The 24,442-nt window shown below is 36.3% G+C and overlaps 1 protein-coding gene across 1 annotated transcript in view; it reads right to left on the bottom strand.

The window, feature by feature from the left end:
• CHRM3 (cholinergic receptor muscarinic 3) overlaps window positions 1-24,442 on the bottom strand; it is a 296,668-nt gene that overhangs the window by 2,453 nt on the left and 269,773 nt on the right. The window lies entirely within an intron of this gene.

Raw genomic sequence — 24,442 nt, 5'->3', positions numbered from 1 at the left:
ATGAACATTTTTTATACTGAGACTAAGGATTTTGTACATCTAATGGCTTCACAATGTCTTTGGGGCAACATATGTTTAAATTTCCTTTGAAAATACAGTCTCTAGAGTCAGGAAAAAATGTTTGGCAGATGTATGTCAAAGAAATCATTAAACACTTTAGGAAGAGAGGAAAAAAACATGAAAGGGATTAATAATTAAACATTAATCCTTTTCCCCAAGTCCTTAAGTAAAATGAAGACATGCTTAGAATAGGAATTTGCATTTCCCTTATTTCAATAATTTCTGTGGTCAACTGACTAGATTCATTGCAATAACTCAATTATATCATCAAGAAACAAGAATCCTGATGAAAAAGTCCATCGCTGACTGTAAATGATGAACAAAAATATGCTATCAAAGAGAAATGTGTTTTTTCTAACTGTGAATCCTTCAGAGGCAATATGGCATGAGATAATGAGTATCACAATGCATCCTTCTTAACAGAAAACATTTACTCAAAAAGGAGCTTTTGGTTTGAGTTTTTTAATTAATTTCTAAATTCTGTTTTCCATTGAACTGCATGTGGTTTTGTTAGCAAGCAATTTTAAATGGTGCAGTTTCTTTGACACATACAGTAAACAGACCACAATTCCTTCCCTTAGCTCATGAACAATAACACAACCCCCCTTATTTTGATATCTAGCGTAAATGAGACATTAATTTTTCTTTATTAATAGGAAGACAAGATTACAATGATCCTGCCTTATTCTAATCTAATTCAATCCACTTTTAATGCATTTATCATCATATCACTCAGGATGTGAACATAATAATAACATTATAGTAACAACAGTAAATTTTGCGCTGAAAGATCACACAGTTGAATTTAACTCTATTTCTGAGCGAAAGATTGAAACTTTGGAGCAACTCAAACAATTTCTAAAAATAAAAAGATTGTTATAAACTGTAAACCAACATTGATAACTTTGACTTTCTTAAAATCAAAGTAGGTTGAAACTAAAAACTTTTATAAAAAAACTGTCATTCCAAGCTTTCTTTTCTTTGCAAGGTTGATATGAAAGAAATGTCCAGTTTCACATTAAGTTTCAGGCAAGAAGATATTCTGAAAATTTGTCAAGCTGCTCATCTAAAATGTTCAATATTTTTTACCACTGTAATTGTTCTTTTCCCAGAAAACTTAAATGAAAATTTCTGACACAATTTCACCATGTCCTTGCCATCTATTAGAGAAGCTGTGGGACACATGTTTATTTTTTTCTTCTCAAGCTATACCACTTCTGACTATGGAGCTGGCGTAGCTCAGGCCACCAAGCATACAGTAACATGTCCTCACTGATCCCTATCATACTGTTTCAAAAAAGCCAAAGAAGTAAATCTGCACTGCATGATAGACAAACTCATGCCATCGATCCTAATGAGAAGAAAGTCTGCAGAAGGTCATTTGCAAAAAGACAAGCAGAAGTCTGGATGAGAAGCATGCTCTCTCATTTTTCTTTAACACCCTGCAGGCATGCTCACACCAGCTCACTCCCTTGCCTTGATCAAAGACAACATTCATTTATATGTCTATACAAATGGAAATCCCAAATTTAGAAATGAAGGCCGATGGAAACTCTAACATAAAGGAACGTCAAGTTTGGCTTGTCCCTTCCAAGGCACGGGTGAAACAAACACAGTTCACTTGTGAGCAACCACTTAAGCAAGTGCTGACAATATTCTTGCCAGTTGTTTATGGGCCAAGGTAGTTACTCACAGTGGTGGAAAAAAATTTTGACACAAACAAGATTGATGAAAACCATCTTTCTTACAATGTTTTACTTAAGAAGCAGGCATCTTTTCCAGAGCTGTCAGATACAATGAGGTCAAAATCAGAATAGTATGAGAGAGATCTGAAATAATGATATTTGCTAAATATATGCCAGAAATGATTAATGTTATAGGGTGCAGACCTTGCTTCACTGTCATTAGGGATAGAGAGCAGAGAACAAAAGCCAGAAAGCATTTCCCTCCACAGATACACAGTCGTGAAATCTCCACAAAGTAACAGCCAACATAGTCAAGAGAAGTCTGACAGATAAGTTTAGATGGAGATGACATCATTATGCTTTTTTTTTAATTTAAAAAAAAAAAAAGCTGGTATCTTCTCATTTACAAGAAAGGTCCACACAGAAGATACTGATTAAAAAACAAAACTTTCACTACAGGGCATAGAATAGAAACCAAGATCACTTAAGAAATTATGGTAGAGGTAACGGTATGGTATTACTAGCAAGGAGAAATAGTTGACCATTTGTGGTACTTCCCATTTACACTGCTTAAAAAAAAATGTAAACTAATCCAAGTGTAAGCCTTGGAAGTCCAAAACAATTGTCACATAAAATATACAAATAATCTTGCAAAATTAATGTGTAAATGCTGTACTATCTATCACTAAGTCCATAAAACAATTGCGCATGCTGTTTAATTGTAGACTTTGGAACGGATTTGCAATGTAATTAACCAATAAATCCTTTCATAAATGTCATGCTTCAAAAGACTCATCATGAGGATGGCTGTGAAAATTGTTCTTTAGTTGCAGCGTTTCAGACACTGAGCAAAGTGCTGAAGCCATACCTTTATTTCCAAAGTCAGTTCATGCATCCCTGGACTTCAAAGCAACTTCTCTAAGCACTGTTTAAATGAACACCTGCACAGTCCTTAGCTGTCCCATAACTGAGAAAGAGAGGAGACTGAGAGTGACCCACCAACACTTTCCTGCTACCCAGTTCAATTTTGCAAGCTGAAACTTGGCTTTTTATACTCTTCAGGCATTAAAGGGACCACCAAATTCACACTGACTGGACTACTTGATAAAACTGAAGTGCTAGTAGGACGTTGAGTACAGTCTTTTGTTATTCTGTTTCTTCTACAAACCCCTGTAATTGAACTGTTCAATTCAAGGGAAAAAAAAAAAAAGTATTACCCACATGTTCATCTCCCTAGAAAAAAACCAATCACTACTAAAACCATCATAACAAACCAGACCAGTGCAATTGCATATTCCTCTTTTTAGGAAGCCAAAGCAAGCTAAGGTCTCCATCTTTTTCCAAAACTGCCATGCATTTTCTGCTTTCTTTATAAGTGCTCAGGGAGAGTGTCTCAGGTTCAACAACACACCAGCACAGTGCAGCCTGCCAGCATCTGCCCAGTAAGCCAAGTTCAAAGACAGAATGGTATGTGACAAGTGAGAACGCAGCCACAAATATTTTAGTAAAACAAATAATGCAGCACAGCTTGAGTGAGGCAAATAAACGAAACCATGAAATGATTATAGGTTTATAAGCCAGGATACGAGTTTACAAATCATTGATATGATGCATTACATTGCAATTTCAAGCCAGGGAGTAACAAAGGAAACTCTTCTTAGCCCAAGAATATGTAATTACTTACCTAAAATTACTGCTATACTATTCACTGTGGTTTGGGTTGTTTTGTTCTTGTTTCTGATTTTTAGTAAGAGCTTACAAAAGGTACAGGACAGAGAACATCAGAGGCAATGCATGCTTGCCAGTATTATTCAGAAAAAGTGTAGGCCTAGGACAGGCAATGGCCACACAAACTTCCACATACATCCTTCCTAATGTACCTCTGCTCCTTGCCTCGTTGGAAGAACTGAGATAGTAGACTCATAGGAAGGGAAGGAAAAAGCAGCTACAGAAATGGTCACTGATTTCAGTAAATTGGTATAAAACAGATTCGAAAGCCTGAATTTTTTGAATAGTTCAATTCATGGCATATTGCAGTAAATAGAAAGTTAATTAGAATAGACAGTAAGAACACTTCTGTCATGCATTTTCACTGCATTTCATTTATCTCTCCTTATTTCATATTTCAGCTGTTTTGTGAATACTTCACATTTCAGTTTACTATTTTTTTCCTTTCCTAAAAGTTTCCTATTCACAAACACACAACCTCAATTTTTGAAGGGAAGTCTATATTCTTGCTGTCTTTAAAGGGCTCTAAGATACATTTTCCATGAAGTCAGATAGCACTCTATGGGCTTGTCTATACGTGAGCTCAAAACCACCAAGTGATTGAAGGATTTCACATCTCATTTGTTCATACACACAAGAAAACAGCTTACCTCATGTTTACCTTATTTTCCCATTTTCCTCTGCATTGCTATTATATACACATTAGCCTAAACAGCAGAGAACTTCATGCAGTGAATTATAAGAGTGTTTTCTAACACAAACCAAGCCTTCAGAATGCTTAATGCAGTTACCTAAATTAGCACATAAGCTTTTTTCCAAAACTAATATTTGGTAACATAAAAATACATATGGATCTTAAAATTTCCTCAAAATTATTCCCAAGATTACATAACAACTATTTTTAAAATCACATAGGTTTTTTTCAGAATACAATAAAGAATTTAAAAAACTTGAAATAAGTGAAGATGCAGGTATTCACAGTAGCATTCATGATTTTACATTTACTATGTAGCAGCTCACAGCACTTGCAGCTAGTGTAAATATAGGACTCTTTATGAACGTGTCTGTGATAACAAGAAGCAGTGTGATTATCAATGAACAAGATCTCAGATTTACCATGACTTACTTATACTGCTGATTACATATACCACACTCAATACACTTTGGTGTCTTTGCAGAACGAGGATACAGAGACACAGAAATAGATCTTGTTATAAAATATCCTGGCCACTGTCTTACACATTCACAGTAGATACAAACAGAAAAATGATATGTTATCAAACTTCAATATATAAGTACACATACATAAGAATATATGTATACAAATGTCATGTATAATGTGACAAAAATATGTGTACAAATAGTTGCAGATATGTATGTATACACCTATACATACTATATGTATACACTTGCAGCTATATGTATATAGACATATGTGTACACACATATATCTGTAAAAATACATAGACATACTTTTGTCACACTCTTCTAAATATTGTTATAAGGAAAGACTATTTTTCACTAATCATCTATCAGTTTGATGTAGATAAAGCTCAGCCAAACATAGCCCACTAACACCTGAACCCAAACTATTCCATTTTGCATCCATAAAGACGTTTTGCTTATGCTTACTAAAATTACCTTGATATAGTATCAGTGCTTTAAAATCACTTTTGTGGTGAATTAATTAGATTTACTTATTATTTGCTTACTGTCTTGTTGCTGTTGATGTGTGAGGTCTATCAAACTAGGAATTCATTTCATTACTTTGGAGAACATTCAGAGAACCTAACTCACAATACCGATTTATCTGATCCATCTCCCTTGTTGCCCTGCAACCAGCAGGGGGAGTATTCCTCATGGGGAGGAGATGCAGGAAGATGCTGCCTCAAGGGTTCCTGCTGTGATGGGTAAGGACAACACACTAGGAGCACCTGAGCCCACCCACCTGACACATACAGGAAACTCAGTATCTAAGGCTGGGCCAAAAGAAGAGACTCTTCATACCTTAATTTGCCAATTAGCCTTTTCCAAACATCTACCATCTCCTTCACCAGGACTGAGAGGCTTATATTCATACCGCCCAGCTGCTGCATCCACTGCAGGTCTGCTTGCTTATGCTTTGTTTGCTTTTTTAACATTTGCTCTTCCAAACACCTTACTTCACATAGTATGAACTCTTCACCAAGAGTTTTTTATATCATGATAGAAATGGAAATTTGAATATTAATGGGTTTTAACGGCCAGTGATTTCAGTGGAAACATCTGCTTACTTACAAAGCTACAAAAGTAAGAACATATACTGTGTTAACACTAGGACCAGAAAAGAAAAAAAATCTCAGACTTACGGCATCTGTTGCCATTTCAAAAATCCAGATACATATGTCTGATCCCTTAAGACTTCCTTCTAAGATTACATTTGTTACATGAACTGTACAATCCTCTTGCATAATTTTTCCAATACATCACAGAGAACAAATATGCATACTAGTCTGCATAGATAAAAGACAGATCCACAAATACTGAATAAGTGTTTCTGTGCCATTTATTATTTATTTATTATTTACTCCCAGTGACTCAATACACATTAACTTTATGACTTTTAATTTCAAAAGAATCCTATCTTGAAATCCTCTAAAGTGACTCCAGGGAAAAGCTTCAGAAACAAGCTACTAACCTCAGTTGTGATATGGCCTAAGGGCAGTGAAGGTCCATAGCGTGTAGCGGCAGCAGACTCACTGAAGGAGCAGTTCCCTTTCTTGGGCAAGTGCACTTAGTGAAACCTTCAAAAGCCTGAGCTTGGATGTGTCTACAATTTCTAAATGCTTGAAAACCAGCGTAAATCAGTTCTTGTTTAATTAAGATTACGGTAAACACTGGCTATCAACCCACACAGTTAAATCTACGAGGTGTGTTTCTATGAGGAGAGAATTCCAGGCAATTTCTCTTTCAGAGAGCTTTATTAGAATTACATCTCATCTGTCTAACTGATATTGGAGAACACACATACGCAGTCTGAAACACTGCCAGAATTACATACTGAGAGTTTTATGTACATTGAGCAACCCACTAACCTTGCAGGTAGTATCTGGGGACAGGAAGGTTTGGCTGAAGGGTTGGTTACATGATATTGGATTGAGATGAAAGAAGAATACTAAGCATTTAATTGTCTCATTTATGCATGAGAGGTGCATATTTTTCCCTTTCATTAAAAAGCCATCCATATTAAGGACTTAAATTCCATATTTTATTATATACATAAACATACTTTTTTACACAGCACTGCTTAAAATTTTCGTATTTATTATGATGCTGAAGTCATGATCTAAAATTTTACTGTGCATTCAGCTCTTTGTGAAATACTGTGCGTTTGACTGCACAGATAAAATCTCTCAATGAGGTATTTAAAGATCACATTAAATGTTAATCACGTAAAATAAAGGAATGGGAATTCTTACACTTAACTGTATTTTTCTCCTAGATGTTGTACATGCTGTAATACCTTGAATAGATGTGGAAAAATACATGCCTAGAGAGAAAAAATTTCAAGCCTTTTGGGTGAATTTCTCCTCTTTTACTAAAATGGCATCCTTCTCTAAAAACGTATGTTTGAGAAAACTAATATCAAAAAGAGCTCATTAGCAATACTAGATAAAATAAGTAAATGTTACTGTAGCTGTAATCCATTCTTCTCTTTAGAAATCCTTGAGTGCATTTAAAATCCATACTTAATATGAATATCAGCCTTTAAGATCCTTTAGAGGGAACAGTCCTCACCAGCAGATCTCTTTACTATCTTTAAAGAAAGTTCTTCAAAACAAAATAATCAATTGATTATGCTATAAAAATAAATTCATTTTTGCTTTTACCGTTTGCTCACTGACACAACATAACACCAGGGAAAACTGGACAAGAGTACAAACATTTTTAAAGTATCAAAGACAGAGAGTTTGGACACTAGGCTTTAAAGAAGCTCACCTGACACCTGACACCCTCTTCTCAATTTCATTTATCTGCAAGAAGAAAATGAAATGACAAGATGCTGTCAGTCCTTGAGAGTGGAAAATTGAAAAGACTTTTTTTTCTGGAAATCCCTTCTATGGAGGGAAAATAAATAGTCCAAACTAAAAAAAGGTAAATAAAATCTTAAGCCACGTTTTAATTTCCTTGCCTTTTCAGAAAGTGTGCTTTTTTTCCTTGGAAAGCAATTTCATTTTCTGTCAGCTTCAAGCTGAATATCAGACATTTTTTTTTTTAGGAAACACTGCAGAAAGCAGATGAGCTCTGCTTTGCTATATATTTAGGGGAAATAATAGAAACCATTTGCATTTACATCAAGGTCTGTCAAAGAGCTGTCAAAGCCTCTAATCCAAATGTCATGTTTACCTGATGTTAGGTCCTCTTATATGAAAAAACTCTAATGTACATCATAAAAATGTGGTAAACAACATGAGTTTAAAGATCTCTTGAGTCTGAGAGAATCCTAAAAGGTTCTAAACTGTAGTATTGCTGACCGCTACATTTTCCACTGTAATTATGATATTATATGGAGATGCTAAAAATAGAGAGCATTTATTATAGTTTCTATTGATGATGAATAACTTGGCAATTCTACAAAGATGCAATAAAGTGACTTGAACAATATTAGGAAAAACTCTATTAAGGGAAATTTATCAGTACTGTCTTTGGTGACTGAAATATTATTGCTACCTACTGCAGCAAATCAAAGACTCCCACACTGGACAGATGGTTTTCTTAAAAAGCTGAAAGAAAAAAACCCAAACCTTGTACAGAGGTTTCAGCTAGAGGAGAAAAATTCCTGAGAAATAGCTATTAGCTAATAAAATCTATATGGAAATTTGGAGACGGGAACTTTATGGGGAAAAGGAAACTTTATTTATGGGGAAAAGGAAATTTTATGAGAGAAACTGCGTCAGAATGTTGCATTTTTAATCACATTGTTTACAATTCTTTCCAAATAATGTATGAAATTGTGCAATAATAATATTGTTTAAAAACATTTTAGTTTGATTCCAGATAAAAATTAGCTTAGTTTGTCAGAAAATAATGTTTTCAGTGTGTTTATTTATTTAATTGTATTACATAATGGAAATTCCTAATGCCCGAAATTTGAGGATAGCCATTCACATCAATAACTTGATCAAAGCATGAATACATATGAAATGTGCTCTTAATTTATTAAGGAATAGATCTATTGCCAGAGAGGTGACAAGCCCTGTGTGTGCCCTTTTTAGAAATGATATTTGTGTCATACTATTGTAAGCAAAATGCAATGATACAGTTGAAATGGCATACTTTTGCCTTAATGGAACACCCTGGTAAATAATCAGACAAAAAAGGAAAATGCTTTGTTTCAACATGTCAATGGAAATAGTTATATAAATGCTATGTTTCATTATCCACCAGTATAATTTAAGTCCGTCTAAAGGTGTAGGTTAATTCCCACTAGGTGGCACAATAGTTATTCAGAAGCAAAAGTCTTGCAACAAAATCTTAACTAGCCTCTCATAAAGCATATGCCATACACATGGAAAATACAATCAACTAAATTCTATCTATTCTTTGACAGTGACAGAAGCTAAAAGAAGTGCATATCATCTAAATATTGGATTAACTCAAACTAGCAGTCAAGTTACCAAAACCCATGTTTTGTTCTGTAGCCTTCATGTCCAGGTGGAATTTTTGTCATTTAATCAAAACGAATCATTCCAAACTCCACCTCCCTGTATGCATGCTGCCAGGAATTTTTAAAGTCTCTGGGCAATCAGCAGTAGCAGGCACTGTGGATTTTAATGCATGAAAGCTATTATTCTTTACTCAAATACAGACAAATAATTAAATAATGCTGCAATGCAATAATATTTTTTAGTTTTTGGGATTTTTTTTGCAAAGTTGTCCAGGTTTATGTTTTTGTTTTTTTGCTTTTTTGAGTTATATGGCAAGATAAATGGAGGCATGCTCAATGAAAATAGTTCTGACAGAGAAAGAGGAGGTGCTAAAATGAAAATTTTAAACTACTCTACAGAAATGCCTGTAATCTTTGAAATAGGGTCCTCTTCACTAGGTTAAGGCATATTTGTTTGCTTGAATATCTGCCTTTTCTGCCTACTTGAAATACATCCAAAGTGTTTGAATTTTTTGAAGTATAGTCTTGAAAACTCAGTTCTATTATGAAGAATACACATTCATAAAGCAGTGATTTTATTCAGTGTGCTGCAGAATGGACCTGGCTCCAGCAATTAATTGCAGTTGCACAGCAAGACACATGTTTCTTTAAGACTCTCTCACCATATGGTTGTAGGAGATATTTAACAAAGGAGGTACAAGGCTAAGGAAGAAAAAAAAGACTCACAACTTAAACATAAAATTGACATGTATTCCTAATTCTGTCACAGGGTTTCCACATAATACAAAAGGAGTGATTTATGCAGATCTTTAAAATAATATCATGTTACCTTGAAAGTATACTGCAAAGTAGAATTTAGTAACTCACTGGCATTCCTCAATTTTTGTATACAAAATTTTGCAATAAGAATTATCTGGAAATACACCTTTGCAGGTTTTTGTCTGCATGCTTCTAAAATGTTAAAATCATTCCATTTTCTTAAAATCAACAAAAAAAGACCTGCATTTTTACAGCAACTACAAACTCACCGCTTCCACACTACAGGTTTTTTACTTGCTAGCTAGCTAACACATTCACGGTACTCCCTCCCGTTTGCTCTTTCTGAGGATACATGCATTCTGACATGGCAAATGGAAAGACATGGAGATAAAATTACATTAGCTGTAAAGGTTGCTATCTAAAGTAACAGGTATTCGCCTCTAAAATAAGAATGTAAAGAGGACTCGTGATTGTTTGCATTTGCTCTTACAAGCCTATAAAGCCTGTGTTTTGTACATCTATTACAGTCTAGGATAGGCAACAAAAGACTTTAAATCAGGAGCCCTAAGCTAAATTAGAATGAAAACATTTCTCCCAGCTTTAATAGGGTTGCTCAAATGGCACACAGATTATGTTGGCTACAGAATGGAAGTGGAAAGCTAGAATAAAGAGAATCTGTACCTAGTAAAAAAATCTCCGACCCTGAAAGGTCAGAGGAATTTTAATGCTTCAACTAAGAATAGGGATGCACATTGCATGTGTTTTCACTGAGTCCAATTGCCCCCCAAAAGAAGTATTAATGAATCATTAAATTTTAAAAATTTTCTTTCATTCATATGCCTTTATCTTCCAGCTGGCCCACTTTTAAGCATTGGTTTTGCCGGTGAACTGGACTTCTGTGTTGCTGTGGGTGTTTCTGACTGGTTAATTTTATGATCAGAAAAGAATTCCTTATTTAGTTGCCATTCAGAAGGGCATTTTGTTTGTTGCTGTTTCAACCTTTCTTGGCAGTCCTATGGTGACACATGTAGGGACAAGCTCCTAAGATCGAGAACTCTTAATTAGGTAAGTATCTGCAGCAACCTGTGGACGGACTCCAGATGAGGTAAATGGACTTAGGATTTCTGCTGGTGGATATAAGAGCAAAGAACAAATAGAAACTTCAGTTACTGCTCTTGATACTCTACCCTCTTCTTTCTTGCAGAATGAAAGGTTTACTGTAGAAGGGCCATCATAGGTTCTGCATGACCTGAGCAACAGCTCCCAGAAATGTTTGAAAGTCAGCATTTCTAGTTTGCAGGACTTGTGAGCTGGTTCCCTGTGTTCAGAAAAGATCTTGTACTGTAGTGTGACTGTGTTCTCCTAAAAACCTGCCCTGTGGACTGTGGGATGTTTGGAGAAGAGGTACAGTGAGGGTCTGCACCCAGAGCTGGTGTACTAGAGAGAAAGTGAACTGTCAACATTACTTACATGTACTTGTGAATGTTTTAAAAGGTCCTGGAATGCTGCATGATACTTCACTGTACAAACAACAACAATCTGGATAAAGATATAAGGAACACAGATTATAAAATACAGTGGAAGGAATTGCAGAAAGTAAAACAACTGATCAGATAGAGTACGGCAAAAAGACTATTAAAATGCAATCTGATAATTTCTTATGGGAACCTGAAGTTGGGATGGAAAGCAGGGAAAGCATGCATTCCTTTTAGGATAAGAATTATTGTATCTCAAGGTAGCAAGAAAACCACTTAAAATAAAAAGACTTTTCCATTATTTGGAGCTGCAATTCTTTCTCTCTTCCTATGGTAGTCCTCATGACTTACTCTGTAAGCAAATGAAGCTATTACAACCACATCTATACTGAGAAGCAGTGTCTAGGTATAATGGAGTGAGGATGTAAAGAACAGCTAGGACTTCTAAGCCCCTTCTATAGGAATAAGCATGTTCATTGTTCAATGTTCAATTCAAAATTAAGCAAGAAGAAGAAACTGATTGAATGCTGATGGAAAAAATGCCTCTGTCATAAAGAACTTAAATTTTTGTTTGTCAACAACAAATACAAATTCAAAGAGTAGGAAAGGAAGAACAAGAGTTCTGTTAGTAATATTAGGATTTTACAGAGCAAGATGAGCACACAGAGTTGTTTTGGCATACATTATAAACAAATTAATGTCTTATTTCTCATATGAGTGACAGCAAAAGGGACATCAATGACCTTATTGAAGGAAGAAGACACACTGCCTCCCAGACTTTTAGGAAACCCTACCATAAATAAATTTTGAATAAATCCCTCACCCAGTTACTTCAGTTTTACACCATTTCAGTTGAGACTAATATCTGATCCCAGACGTTTGGTAGAGCAGCATGAAGAACAAAGCTAAAAAGTGTACCAGTTTTCCAAAGAGACCAGGCGTTATGGAGCAGCCAGTGACTCGGAGCAGATTGCTGCCACCAGCTGACGGCAGAAAATCATGTAAGTCTCTGAGTCAAGTTCTTCTTCCAGTCACTCCGGCTGCTGCAGAGCAAATGACTGAGCAAACCCACCATTCTTGCTCCTGAAACAGTCATGGCATGGGATCTCTCCCATTCAGCATTGTTATATGAGAGAAGGAAGATGTGGAAAACTCAGTCTCAATACAGGATGAAGACATTCAAAACGATAGATGAGAAAATGGAAAGCAACTTGCTCCCAGGTCTATCCTCACATCAGTGAATTACTGTAGCAGAAGAAAGACACAGATAAACAGTGGCCCATCTGATACACTGATTCTCTTGGTGATATCGGCAGGGAGCTACTGAACCCAGTCTGGTGCTCCCTGTGCTGGGAGCCCAAACGGCACTTTGCTACTTGAGAAGCAGCAGTCACTGAAAGGGAGTGACTGTATGGTGTCTTAATAAACCCCTGGGCACAAGGAAAGTGCACTGTCTAGGTTTAGCTGTATGCATATGATATATAGGAGGAGAAAGCGTGTGAAAGTTAGCTCTTCAAGTGTCTCTGTGCTGAAATATGATAAGAGACCTAAGTCCACATCCTGATTGGTTTCTTTATCTTTTCTCTTTAAGTGACATTCACATTGTGGTCATAACTAATAATTTCCATAGGTCAGTCCAGAGTGATGTGCAAGGTGCATATAACCATGTCATTATGAAAGTGAAGGTGTGAATATTAGTTTAAAATTTGAGAAAGCTTGGTGTTCAGGGAGTTAAACGCTGTTAGATTGTATGATTATGGCCAGCAATAGCCAGGCAAGACCAAATAGTGTAGGAATTTGCTTAAGCTGCTGTATTTAAGTAAAGACTTTCTAGTAAACTAGGATTTCTTTGTAAACCTGTAGCTATAAGGCTCCTGCATGCTGATTTTTTCTGTGCGCTTCAAACTATTGTTCTCAGATGTACAAACAAACAAATAATATACAACCACTCTTCTCTGCTTTGTTTCCCTTGGTAGCACAGCAGAGCTCAAAGTTGCTTATACACAAAAACTTCTATTTCATAAATCCCTAATGACTATACAAATGAGAAATATCCCATTCAGTGGTCAGTTAAAACAACATATAACCATAGTCTCCCAGGAAGGAAGCATTTTTTTAAGCACTTTGGGTTTTGGTCCAATAAAGCTCTTGATATTTCTTTCTAAAACTGTTAGAGACCTTTGGGGGCACAAAATACAAGCAGATGATCAAGCTCCACCAAAATAAAAAAGAAATATAAAATGGGCGTTCACCCTATCTCTACCCTAAAAGCTCATCTTCTCTTCAATATTCGTTATATTGCCAGTTTAACCCTATCCAAATTGTTTCAATAGTAGGAGCTTTCAAAGAAGACATATTAGGACAAGTTCACTCATATCAGGAGGATACATTCTTTCCCCTTGTAACACAAGACTAATCTGAATTTGTACTAGTAAATTGAAATATAACTGTGAAGAGGAATGCAGGATGCACGCCACTGTAATATAGTCTGACTATGAGGGTCAAACAATGACATGTTGGTGCAATGGTGTAAAAGCTGGAAGCAACGATTAAGGGGCTTTTCCCTGTCCTGCTCTTAGGGAGATCCAAAATCACTGTCTGCCAGCTCATTTCAGAAAACAAATGTTTATGTTAGAAAGACCTCTGCTTCTTAGGCAAAAATAATGTTTCAGGGAGACATAAAACTGGAATTTTTTTATCAAACCAATGTTAGTAATTTTGAGCAGTGAGATAAGAAACAAAACTGTCCTTGAATACAATTGCTTCACACCAATAATGTATATCACTTATCATCTTTAAAATATGCATTATTTATTCATTTCTTGACCTTTTAAAGATGCATTTGATCTACATGAGGGTAGAACCAGCTATTGTGTACTGGTACCTCCACTAGTGACAAGCTCCATCACATCAAGTTTTGAAACACTATCATAGGGAAAAACTAAGGAGAACCAGCCCAAGTATAACAGCATCTGACGGTGCTTTTATTATTTATTTTGTGTCTACACCACTAAGTATGAAGAATTTAATTGAATTGCTCTATCATCATTATAGCACACAGCAGGATTTTCTAAATGTTTTCCTTTATTGTGAATTTAACATCAAAATGGTGCTGGATTTCCTCATGACTCTCAATACTGTGCGCCAAAATTACATTTTCTAACTAAATATTTAATGACAATTAAAGCATTGCAGCACTTATTCATCACTGAAAAGTACCTTTTCACTTTGAATAGGGATTTAAAATGCAGTGTCTCTAGCTTTTTCAAAAATCCTGTCCTTAACCAGCAAATGTGGCCCAAGTTCAGAGATTCAGATTGTCTGCATTTGTACTGAAGTTAATGATAAACTATGAAGTCATACAGGAACTCTGAGATCTTGAAGCAAGTAATAATAAATTAATTATTGACACTTAATAGTATCAAGTGTTGCCAGAGAACCAGTAAGACTTTTGAAAGGCAAAAAAGGAAAAAAAACAAGGAACAATTGAATCACGGTCAGTCTGCTATGTATCAATACCTGAGCTTCTGAAATGGAGAAGAGTGCTTAAGTCTCACTGTTTTGATCTGAGCATGCTTTTTCAAATGTCCGTTTCCCCATCAATCCCTCTAACTAACCTTTACTACTGTTTCACAATGATTCCAGTTGAAAATGTATCCATACAGGACACTATTTTTCAAGCTCCAGTTTATCAGAGAGTACAAATTATCTGCGACTCTTTAGGATTCATGTAAACCTATCAACATTCCCATTCTGGCTGTGCTTTCAACTGCAAGAGAAACATTCTATGTCTCCAGCTGCAGCATATTAAAACTAAAAAATGAGGGTTTTGATGGCACTTGTACAATTCTGCCCTTTCATCTATCCTTAACCCCCATTTACTCACAGAAGAAAGTGACTTTTCCTGTCAAGGTAGAGGTAAATTGTGTCAGATAAGGGCAAAAAAAGAGAGATTCATTAGTGTACCAGAGGAAACAATTTCTCAGATGCAAAAGCATCAGCAGAAACAGGAGTTTCTGCTGTTTCATACCATGACCTTATTCAAGAAGGTGTAATGAACCACATAGCTTTTTGCTATTAGAAATAATTTTCAAATTATTGGACCTAGATGAATCAATGTTTCACTAGATCTTCTCCACTCATCAATACTTGATTTTCCTGTCATAAAAAAGAGGAAAAGCTTTCTTGAGTACTAGCAAGAAAAATGTGTGTTCTACTTGTAAAAATGTAAGAATTTGGAAATAATAAGTACCAATGTAACTGGAAATATTGTCCTTAATTCCAGTGCTGCAAGACTTCACACTGAATTTATTTCAACAAAATTTGTTTGTAATTTCTACTTCTTTTATCCATTTGAGTAATTTACTACATTTTCAAAATGTGGCCATTTACAGGAAGACAAACTGGAGACATGAATACACAAGCAGGTTTTTTGGCATGGACAAAGAAAAGGTCAGCTGGAAATGGGGGCATGCCTAATTCCTAATATAAGAAGGAAGAAAGAGTGATATTGGTATCAGAGGAGGGAAATGGAAGACATATAAAGTTCCAACCATAGTACAGTCTCTAGCACATGAGAATTTCAGGGAATGCTGAGGATGTGGTTTATAGGGAGCTCAAAGTTTATAGGGAAACTCAAGTATTTTGTGCCTTATAAAATGCTTTAGTGCTAGTAACACATTTGCAAGTCCTTATTAATCCAAGGAGATGTTAGGTTTGGATTTTACTCTCTCTGTTTGCCAAAAAAACCCCCATGTATGAGAAGCTGATGTGGCAGTATCTCAGGTATGTAAACGGAATTCCAGGTTCCTAAGCGCTGAGTTCATCATGCTTCCAGTTGGCTTCAATTTATCCAGGTGCACTGATGGGTTGGGATGTTGTGTAGTAAATATCACAAAGTAACCTCCCAGTAACAGCCCTCAGAATACACTAGTTCAGAATTCACTGGAGAGAAAATCAGCACTGCTAACTAAATGCATGGGGATAACTGAATGCAGACACTCAAGGCAGCATTCTGCAATGCCTTATTTTAGCAGTAATTAGAGAACAAAACCACATGACTTTCCCTTTACCATATATAATTCATTTCCTGGCTGCATCGGGTACTTGGCCATCTCCCAGTCTGATTCATATCCATGTGATGACCTTCACTCATACTTTTTTTTTAAAAAAAATCTACACCGATACTAAATAGAAATGTCTTATTGCAAGCCTAGGGAGTCTACAAAGAATATTTGTCCATTAGAAGGTGTCCTCAAGGCAGATTTCTCCATTAAGTAATTTTCACTGTCATATCAACTTTAATTGACAGAAGTGAAATCCAAGCAAATTCATATCATGTTAGAAGCGTATAGCAACTGGATTCTCCTTCTTTTAGGAATTAGAAAGTTGTGGGTTTTTTTCTTCTAACATGTAAAGAAATTTTAAAATAATCAACCATTTTAGTTCCCTTGAACTTGTAAAAACAGTTCATAAGTCAATATTTCCTAATAAAAGACCCATTTAAACACATTCCTCTGTATATAATTAAGCAGAGTCTCTTCTGTGTGCATGTACACATACAGATGCAATGCTGCATGGGTAGAGAAGTCAATAGACTACACTGGGCTCTGTTCCTAATGGGAGTCACTTCTGTGTCACTCTGCAAGTTACTTCAATCCCTCATTTTTATAAATGGGTATAAAAATCTGTTTACTTATTCATGATGTCCAAGTCCCATCTGAATTAATTCCAAAGACATATTCATGCATTTGGGAGAAAATTCCTTAAAGCTAAAAGGAAACAGCTAATAGCTATTTAATTTGACCTTTTCCTTAAAGCCAGGTAAATATCAAACCTTAGTTTGCATGTCTACATAAAATTTGATTTCAGAAATCCAAGTGGAACAGTGATACTTTCTCAGCTCTCAAGTGACGCTACTGCACCTGATTAGAACAGCCACTCTGCTGCCTTTGCTCATGTTCAATAGCATGGACACAGACCATTCAAACAAACTTACTGTGGAAATTCAGATTATTCAGTATTGTGAAAAGTTGCCATCATGTGGGTTAATAACAACTGTGCTTAACAGCTCAGTTTTATGAAACTCTGCAAGATCTTCAACATCTTCATCAACGACCTGGATGAGGGGACAGAGTGTACCCTCAGTAAGTTCACTGATGACACCAAACTGGGAGGACTGGCTGATTCACCACAACGCTGTGCTGCCATTCAGAGGGATCTCAACCAGCTTGAGAACTGGGCAGAGAGAAACCTCATGAAGTTTAACAAGGACAAGTGCAGAGTCCTGCATCTGGGAAGGAACAACCCCATGCACCAGTACAGCTGAAGAGCAGCTCTGCAGAGAGAAACCTGGGAGTCCTGGTTCATAATAAACTAACCATGAGCCAGTAATGTGCCCTTGTGGCCAAGAAGGCCAATGGCATCCTGGGATGCATCAAGAAGAGTGTCGGCCAGCAGGTCAAGGAAGGTTCTTCCCTCTACTCTGCCTTGGTGAGGCCTCATCTGGAGTACTGTGTCCAGTTCTGGGCTCCTCAGCTCAAGAGGGACAGCAAACTTCTGGAGAGAGTCCAGCATAGGGCCACCAAGATGATCAGGGGACTGGAGCATCTTCCTTATGAGGAAAGGCTGCTGGAACTGGGACTATTTAGTCTAGAGAAGGCTGAGGGAGGAATCTCATTAATATTTACAAGTATATAAATGGTGTAGGTCAGGACATCTCTTTTTTCTATAGTAGCTAGCAACAGGACAAGGGGTAATGGGATGAAACTGGAACACAAAAAGTTCCACTTAAATATAAGGAAGAACTATTTCAGTGTGAGAGTGATGGAGCAGTGGAACAGGCTGCCCAGGGGGGCTGTGGAGTCTCCTTCCTTGGAGGTCTTCAAGACCCGCCTGGACATGTTCCTATGCGACCTGATCTAGGTGACCCTGCTTCTGCAGGGAGGTTGAACTAGATGATCTCTAAAGGTCCCTTCCAACCCCTACCATTCTATGATTCTATGATCTCTTTCTGTATGCCTCCCATTAACCATTAAATCCAGAAATCTAGTCTGCAAGACATTTTGCATGAGTCCCACTCTGAGTGCACAGTCCCATGTGTTCAGATGCTTCCTGAACTAAGCTTCTATTACACAGCTCGACTTCTTCACTTCCAGGCTGCTATGCATTATCATGCTCTTAATAGATTTAGACTTAGCTTTTTAAATAGCAAATAAATTTGATTTCTTTTAAATTATTTTCTTCTTCTGTTTGTCATACAATCTTCACCGTAATCTCTTTTAAATATACACAAACTTAGGGAGTTCCTTATATCTATGTTAATATGACTTCTCTATAAAATTGTATTGACCTCTCATTAGTCTTTCAGCTCATTTCAATCCATGCAAAACAGGACAAAAAACCCTAATTGACTGAGGACACCAACAACTCACACATGCAAATAAGTTCAAAAAGTGTAAAATAGCAAAGAAGGTTTATTTTTCAATTGTTTCTTCAAAAATTATTTCACTGATGCAGAGTAAATGAAGGATTGCATTTATGTCTTCATTCAAAATGCACTCAACAGCAAACAATAATTTCTAAATATGCTTGCCTATACAGAAATGTTTATTTCCTTACAATTTTAGAATTGTAGCTTACAAAATGGATTCTGAAAAAAATTATTAATAAACTGCATCAAAACTACATAAAAGATATAATGCACCAGAATTGTTTTCTATATTTTCCACATTTTAACTGCCCAGCAGGAAAATAATGATCTGCAAGCTTGTTATTTTCTATATGCTTGGGCGATATTTGACCTTTTATGAAAGCCAAGATCTGAGTGAATATGGGATATATATAGCAATCAACTTTTTCCTTTTTCCTCAAAAGAACTGATAGCATATATCCACCAGCTTTTTTTTCAGTCAGATTATGATGAGGATAACTGGTCACATTGCAATTCGCCATTGGACAAACAGATGGTTTAATCCTGAAGTACATGTAGCAGACAGGGATTAGATGAATGGATGACAGTAAGAGTGCAGGAAAGAAGATGGACCACTGGGAAACATTTAGCTCCTCAGTGCTGCTCTGCAGGTCACCCCATAAATACTCTCTGCTCTAGCTAGTGGGCTGAGGTAGTTGCTTCCTGACTGCCATTCATACATCCTTGTAGGTCAGCAAGATCTTGCTTGATCTGTCCAACAAAATTTCTTTTTTTTTTTACAGAATGCAGAAGGTTGCTTGCAGGTCTTTTACACAGTTGTACCATATATAAATATATAACCATATAAATACATAAATATATATATCTAACCCCAAGGCAGAGTCTGATTTTGGTTTCTTGCCCAGATCTACCACTCTAAAGACATCTCAAAAAAATAAATTCCGTGTATTACTCAACAGTTGTTTCACACAGATTTTTGATTGCATGCAAGCTTCCTACATATTTTTATATCTGTAGTCATGTTTAGGTCATCCTGCTCCAAGATTTTGATACACCTTCCTTAAGCAACAGTTTAAAAAAATTATTATTACCATTGAATCTGCCGAATTGTTATTCAAATTATCACACAGGATGTTATATATTGCTGCAGGTTGGTCAAGAATAAGTTTTCCTTGGGGATCAAACAAAACCACATAACAGCAAAGCAAACCAAAACACTGTCCAAATCAGTGCAGTGACAAAACCATAAAAGATTTGAAACAATACATTCCTGAAGATAGTTGATGGAAACAGAAGTGTGGATTAGATAATCCACGATGTGATCCTCAGTAATTAAAATATGGTTTTCCTTCAGAAAAGTATTTAAATAAGTTCTGCATGCAGGCATGTTTTTAAATCAAGTTAAATCTGCTATAGATTTTATGTGTCTAAATCTACTATGTTTATAGAGAATATGTTTCCTGTAGATAACTCACACATTCATGACTGAGAAGCCTGAAAAATAAAGCAACTTATGTTATGCAATTTAAAAAAAAAAAGTGAACTTGATTGATGTGTTGATTTTACATAGATGCTTTTAAGATTCCAAGGAAATAAATCACGCTGATATTCTGTTTTACTGTTGATATCAATCAGAGTGTGTTTAAAACAACGTGCTTTATAAAATCTTTGGAATTTATCATATAAAGCTTCCAACTTCCAACACCTTCATTGTTTCAACATCTACTGATATTTGGACTTTTTCTGTAACTACAGAAATATTCTACACCACACACCAAAACGGTAAAGAATAATGCTTTTTGTTCGTAATGTGAACCTAACATATTTCCACCAGTCTATGGCACAAGTGATCCTAATCTCATTCAATGGATTTTATGCCTTTTTTTCTGTAGTTCATTAGGGATTACAAAAGGTAATTGTTGAAAAAACAATTTTAAAAGCTACTTCATTTTGCTTTAGGATCAAATTGTGACCACTTAGTAGCCTTGACAACAAATATGGCCCGTGGATCACTTTGTCCTTTCAATGCCGGCCTCTGTGACTGGCCAGCCAATATGTCATGGTTTGACATGGAGCTGTTTCTGGTACTGGGGAAGGGGCTGTAAAGATGGCTCCTGTAAGAAGCTTCGCAAAACTCTCCTGTTCCTTCTTGTTCTGTCCTTCCTTCTTTTCCAGCTGGTAGTGGTGTAAGGAGTTGGGAGAGAGAGAGAAGTGACAATGCAGACCCAAGGTCAGTGAGGGAAGAGAGGAGGTGTGCTGAAGCAGACTCCCCTGCATCCTGCAGAGAGGACTGGTGAAGCTGAGATTTGTTTGCACTTCATTAAAGATCTCGTGGCAGGGGCAGTGACAAGACATTTTGAACAGAGAATTCAATAAATCACAATACAACAATGACTTTTCTCAAATAGAACAAAAAATCTCTCCCTCATAATTTCAGTAGCTTACCTGAAAAGTATTGGGCCCATAATTGATGTCTCTGATGAAATAAGTCCCCTGAACTTACAGGAAGTTCAGCTACTTCCAGACTTCTGTGAGGAAAATGTTTTCTCTCTGAGTATTACCTATTTCTAGTGAAGCTTTTTAGTATCCGCAATCTAATTTACATATTTTTTGTCATTAACTGGAAGAGCTTCAAAAGAGTGGTCTATGAACTACAGAAAAAAACAACAGCTACATCCAAAAAATATTTGTCATTTTCTCAGAACAGTGGAAGTAGGTTTGGTTTCCAGGTATTCCTGAGGTCATAAATAATGTTGTCAGGCAAGGGGAAGGTAAAATGCACCTGGACTTCTAAAATTGTAGTTTGACAAACAATTCTCCAGTTGTAGAGTTTCTCCCAGTATTATGCCTGAAGCTGCAGAAAAGTATAAGGACTTAGTGTAAAGACGGTCTAAACCCCAACTGTGAGCAGAGAAAGCTTTGAACAAGACTCATTTGGAGCAGCTCAGGATAAACCATGGGTAAAGTGGTCTTTTGGGTCTTTTTTTTCTTCGAATGAAAAGCCAATAGTTCAAATTCAGAAGGATTTTGTTTTTTTAATTTGGAATAAAAAAAAAATCCGTGTCAAAAGATTAATTAATTAAAAGTTAATTAATTAGTAGTCTACATAATGCATTTAGACCCTTTCAACATCTAAAATTTCAGTATGTATGGCGGTCAAGTATTGTCCTACAACTATAATTCATATTCACTCACATCATTCTCATTTGGACTATAAGTAAAAACAAAGCTTTCAAACCTCAGACAGCTGGAGCTTACGTTCTAAAGCCCCAGGTACTTTGGGGATGATTTGACAAAAATCACAGAAACACGTCCAGGTGGGTTTTGAAAACCTCCAGAGAAGATGACTCCACACCCTCCCTGGGCAGCCTGTGCCAAGGCTCCCTCACCCTCACAAGAAAGAAGATTTTCCTTAAGAGGAAGTTTTTGTGTTCCAGCTTTTGTCCATTACTCCTACTTCACGAACTTTTAAGACGAAAGAAGTTAAAGTGCTAATTTTAGGGCTAATCTTCCAATATTTCCAAAGAGGTGATTCTGCCACACACTGGAAAGGCTCGTCTGCCATCCCTAGCACTGCTGAAGGTTGGGTCATCCATTTAGTCCAGCAGTCAATTTTTGGTTTTTTTTCTTCCCCTAGTTCCGACAGTGATTATGATTTTGAAACTAAGTTCGTCATGATATAATTTTCAAACATACTAAGACTAGTTTTCACCCTGAGCTATTGACTATTGTATACAAAAAAGTGCTTACAAGTTCAGAACATCAAGAACAAAGATGACTCCAGGTGAACATAAAACTATAGTCTCATATAAACTTGTTTTAGGATTGTGGCTTCAACTGTTTTGTGTCTCAGTTGATCTGAGAAGGAAAAAATAGCACTTAATAATTGGCAAGGCCGTTCTAATTCTAATTTGATAATTGTTAATTTGTCTTTCATTTATTAATATCTCTAAACTCTGCAAGCAATTCTTTCCAAGCAAACATAAAAAGCAGTTCCATGTGGATTGAAAACCTTACTATAAGATCCAGCAACATTATAGTAAGCACCATCATAGAAATAATGGATCACCTTTTGCAATGAAGCATGACATTACATGGTTAACCTTTTAAAGGTTAATTCTGCAAATAGTGTAAGGTTTTTTTTGTTCAAATAGATTTCCTACCAAAGACAACTGCCCGGGCTCTTGAATGCCCTGCTCACCCACACTTGGCAATCTTGCCAGCTTTATAAATAAAAGCTTTTTGTCAGACTGACACATTTCTGTTACCCCACTGCTGCAGGGTGACCTTGCATTGGTGTCTGGCCACCTCTGTCGGGGGCAGGCAGACAGCCCAAACCTGTTCCTTTGTGTCTGCTGAATTGCAGAAATAATGACTTGAAGTGAAATAGGCACATCTTTACCTAAAGGATGATGGTGTAACTCCAGCATGTTCTGGAACATATCATGGACGTCTAAGCATGTCTTTGCAGATGCCAGTGCTGAAGCAACATGAATCTTTTTGCAGGCAGGAAGGGTATAAGGGAGACAACCACAGCCACACTCATGCCAGCAGCACCATGCCCCACTTCCATCACCTGGAAAAATTTGAAAGGAAAGCATCAAACAGTATCAAATTTGACGAGTCTTAGGATTTGAGTCCAGCTCAAACAACACTGGAAGTTTGTCAGAGCAGAGTCAGTTATAGCTGACTGCAGTTGGTTACATACACACATACCTTTATTTATTTATTTTTAAAATGAATTATTTGATTATAGGTTTAATTTCTAATTTTAAATTAATGAGAATAAATGCACTCAGCATGTTTGAAAATCTGAACGTTTCATTCATCTAGGAATTTATTTTGAAGCCTGACATTAAAGTTTTATAAAGTGCTATATCATCTCCAGAAACTGCAGATTTAGTATTAAAGCCCCTCATTGCACCCACTGCCTTAGTTCACAGACTTTGTGAAACCATCTTCAGTCCATTATCAGCTCAGAATTTTTTTAAAAAGCTTGGATAAGTCTAAAGCAGCTTGTTTCTGAGCAATGAGAGAAGTCATAATTCCTTAGTAAAACTGATTCCTCTGCCAAACTTATCTAAAATACGTTGTCAGTTCTTCCAGACAATTTGATCTGTACAATATATTTACAAAGCAACTAAAGACTAAAAAAAAAATTGAGGAATGAATAGGAGTCCCTGAGTTACATGAGGAGAGTGAGGAAGCACATTGAGCAAAATGAAAAGAACAAGAGAAACACTTAAAATGTTGAAGGGCATAAAATAATTTTGGAAATCATATCTGAATCAATGAGATATCATTATTCTTACAAGTTGTGTCTATATCTTCAATTAAATTATTTCCAGCAACAAAGCACAAATGTTTAAGGAATAATGCACAGGCTGACAGCAGGGGAAAAAAAAAATCACAGTGTAAACTCCAAGAAAAGGAAGATCATAAGAAGGTCTTATAAGAAGGGTATAGAGTTTTGTATGAACAGGAGGGAAGATTTCCTGTCACCATGAACTATCTACATTTAGGATATGTCTGAAGCTCTGAAGGAAGATCTTAAAATGCTAAACTGGAAAACAAACTAAACAAACAAGCAAACTGAGAAAAAAAGTACTGTAAGGAGGAAACTCACATTAACAAGGAGTTGGATTAGAGGGTCCAT

The sequence above is a fragment of the Colius striatus genome, chromosome 2 (genome assembly GCF_028858725.1).
Source record: "Colius striatus isolate bColStr4 chromosome 2, bColStr4.1.hap1, whole genome shotgun sequence".
NCBI lineage: Eukaryota > Metazoa > Chordata > Aves > Coliiformes > Coliidae > Colius > Colius striatus.
The sequence above is the reverse complement of the archived record's forward strand: the minus strand, read 5'-3'. Positions and strand labels throughout refer to the sequence as shown.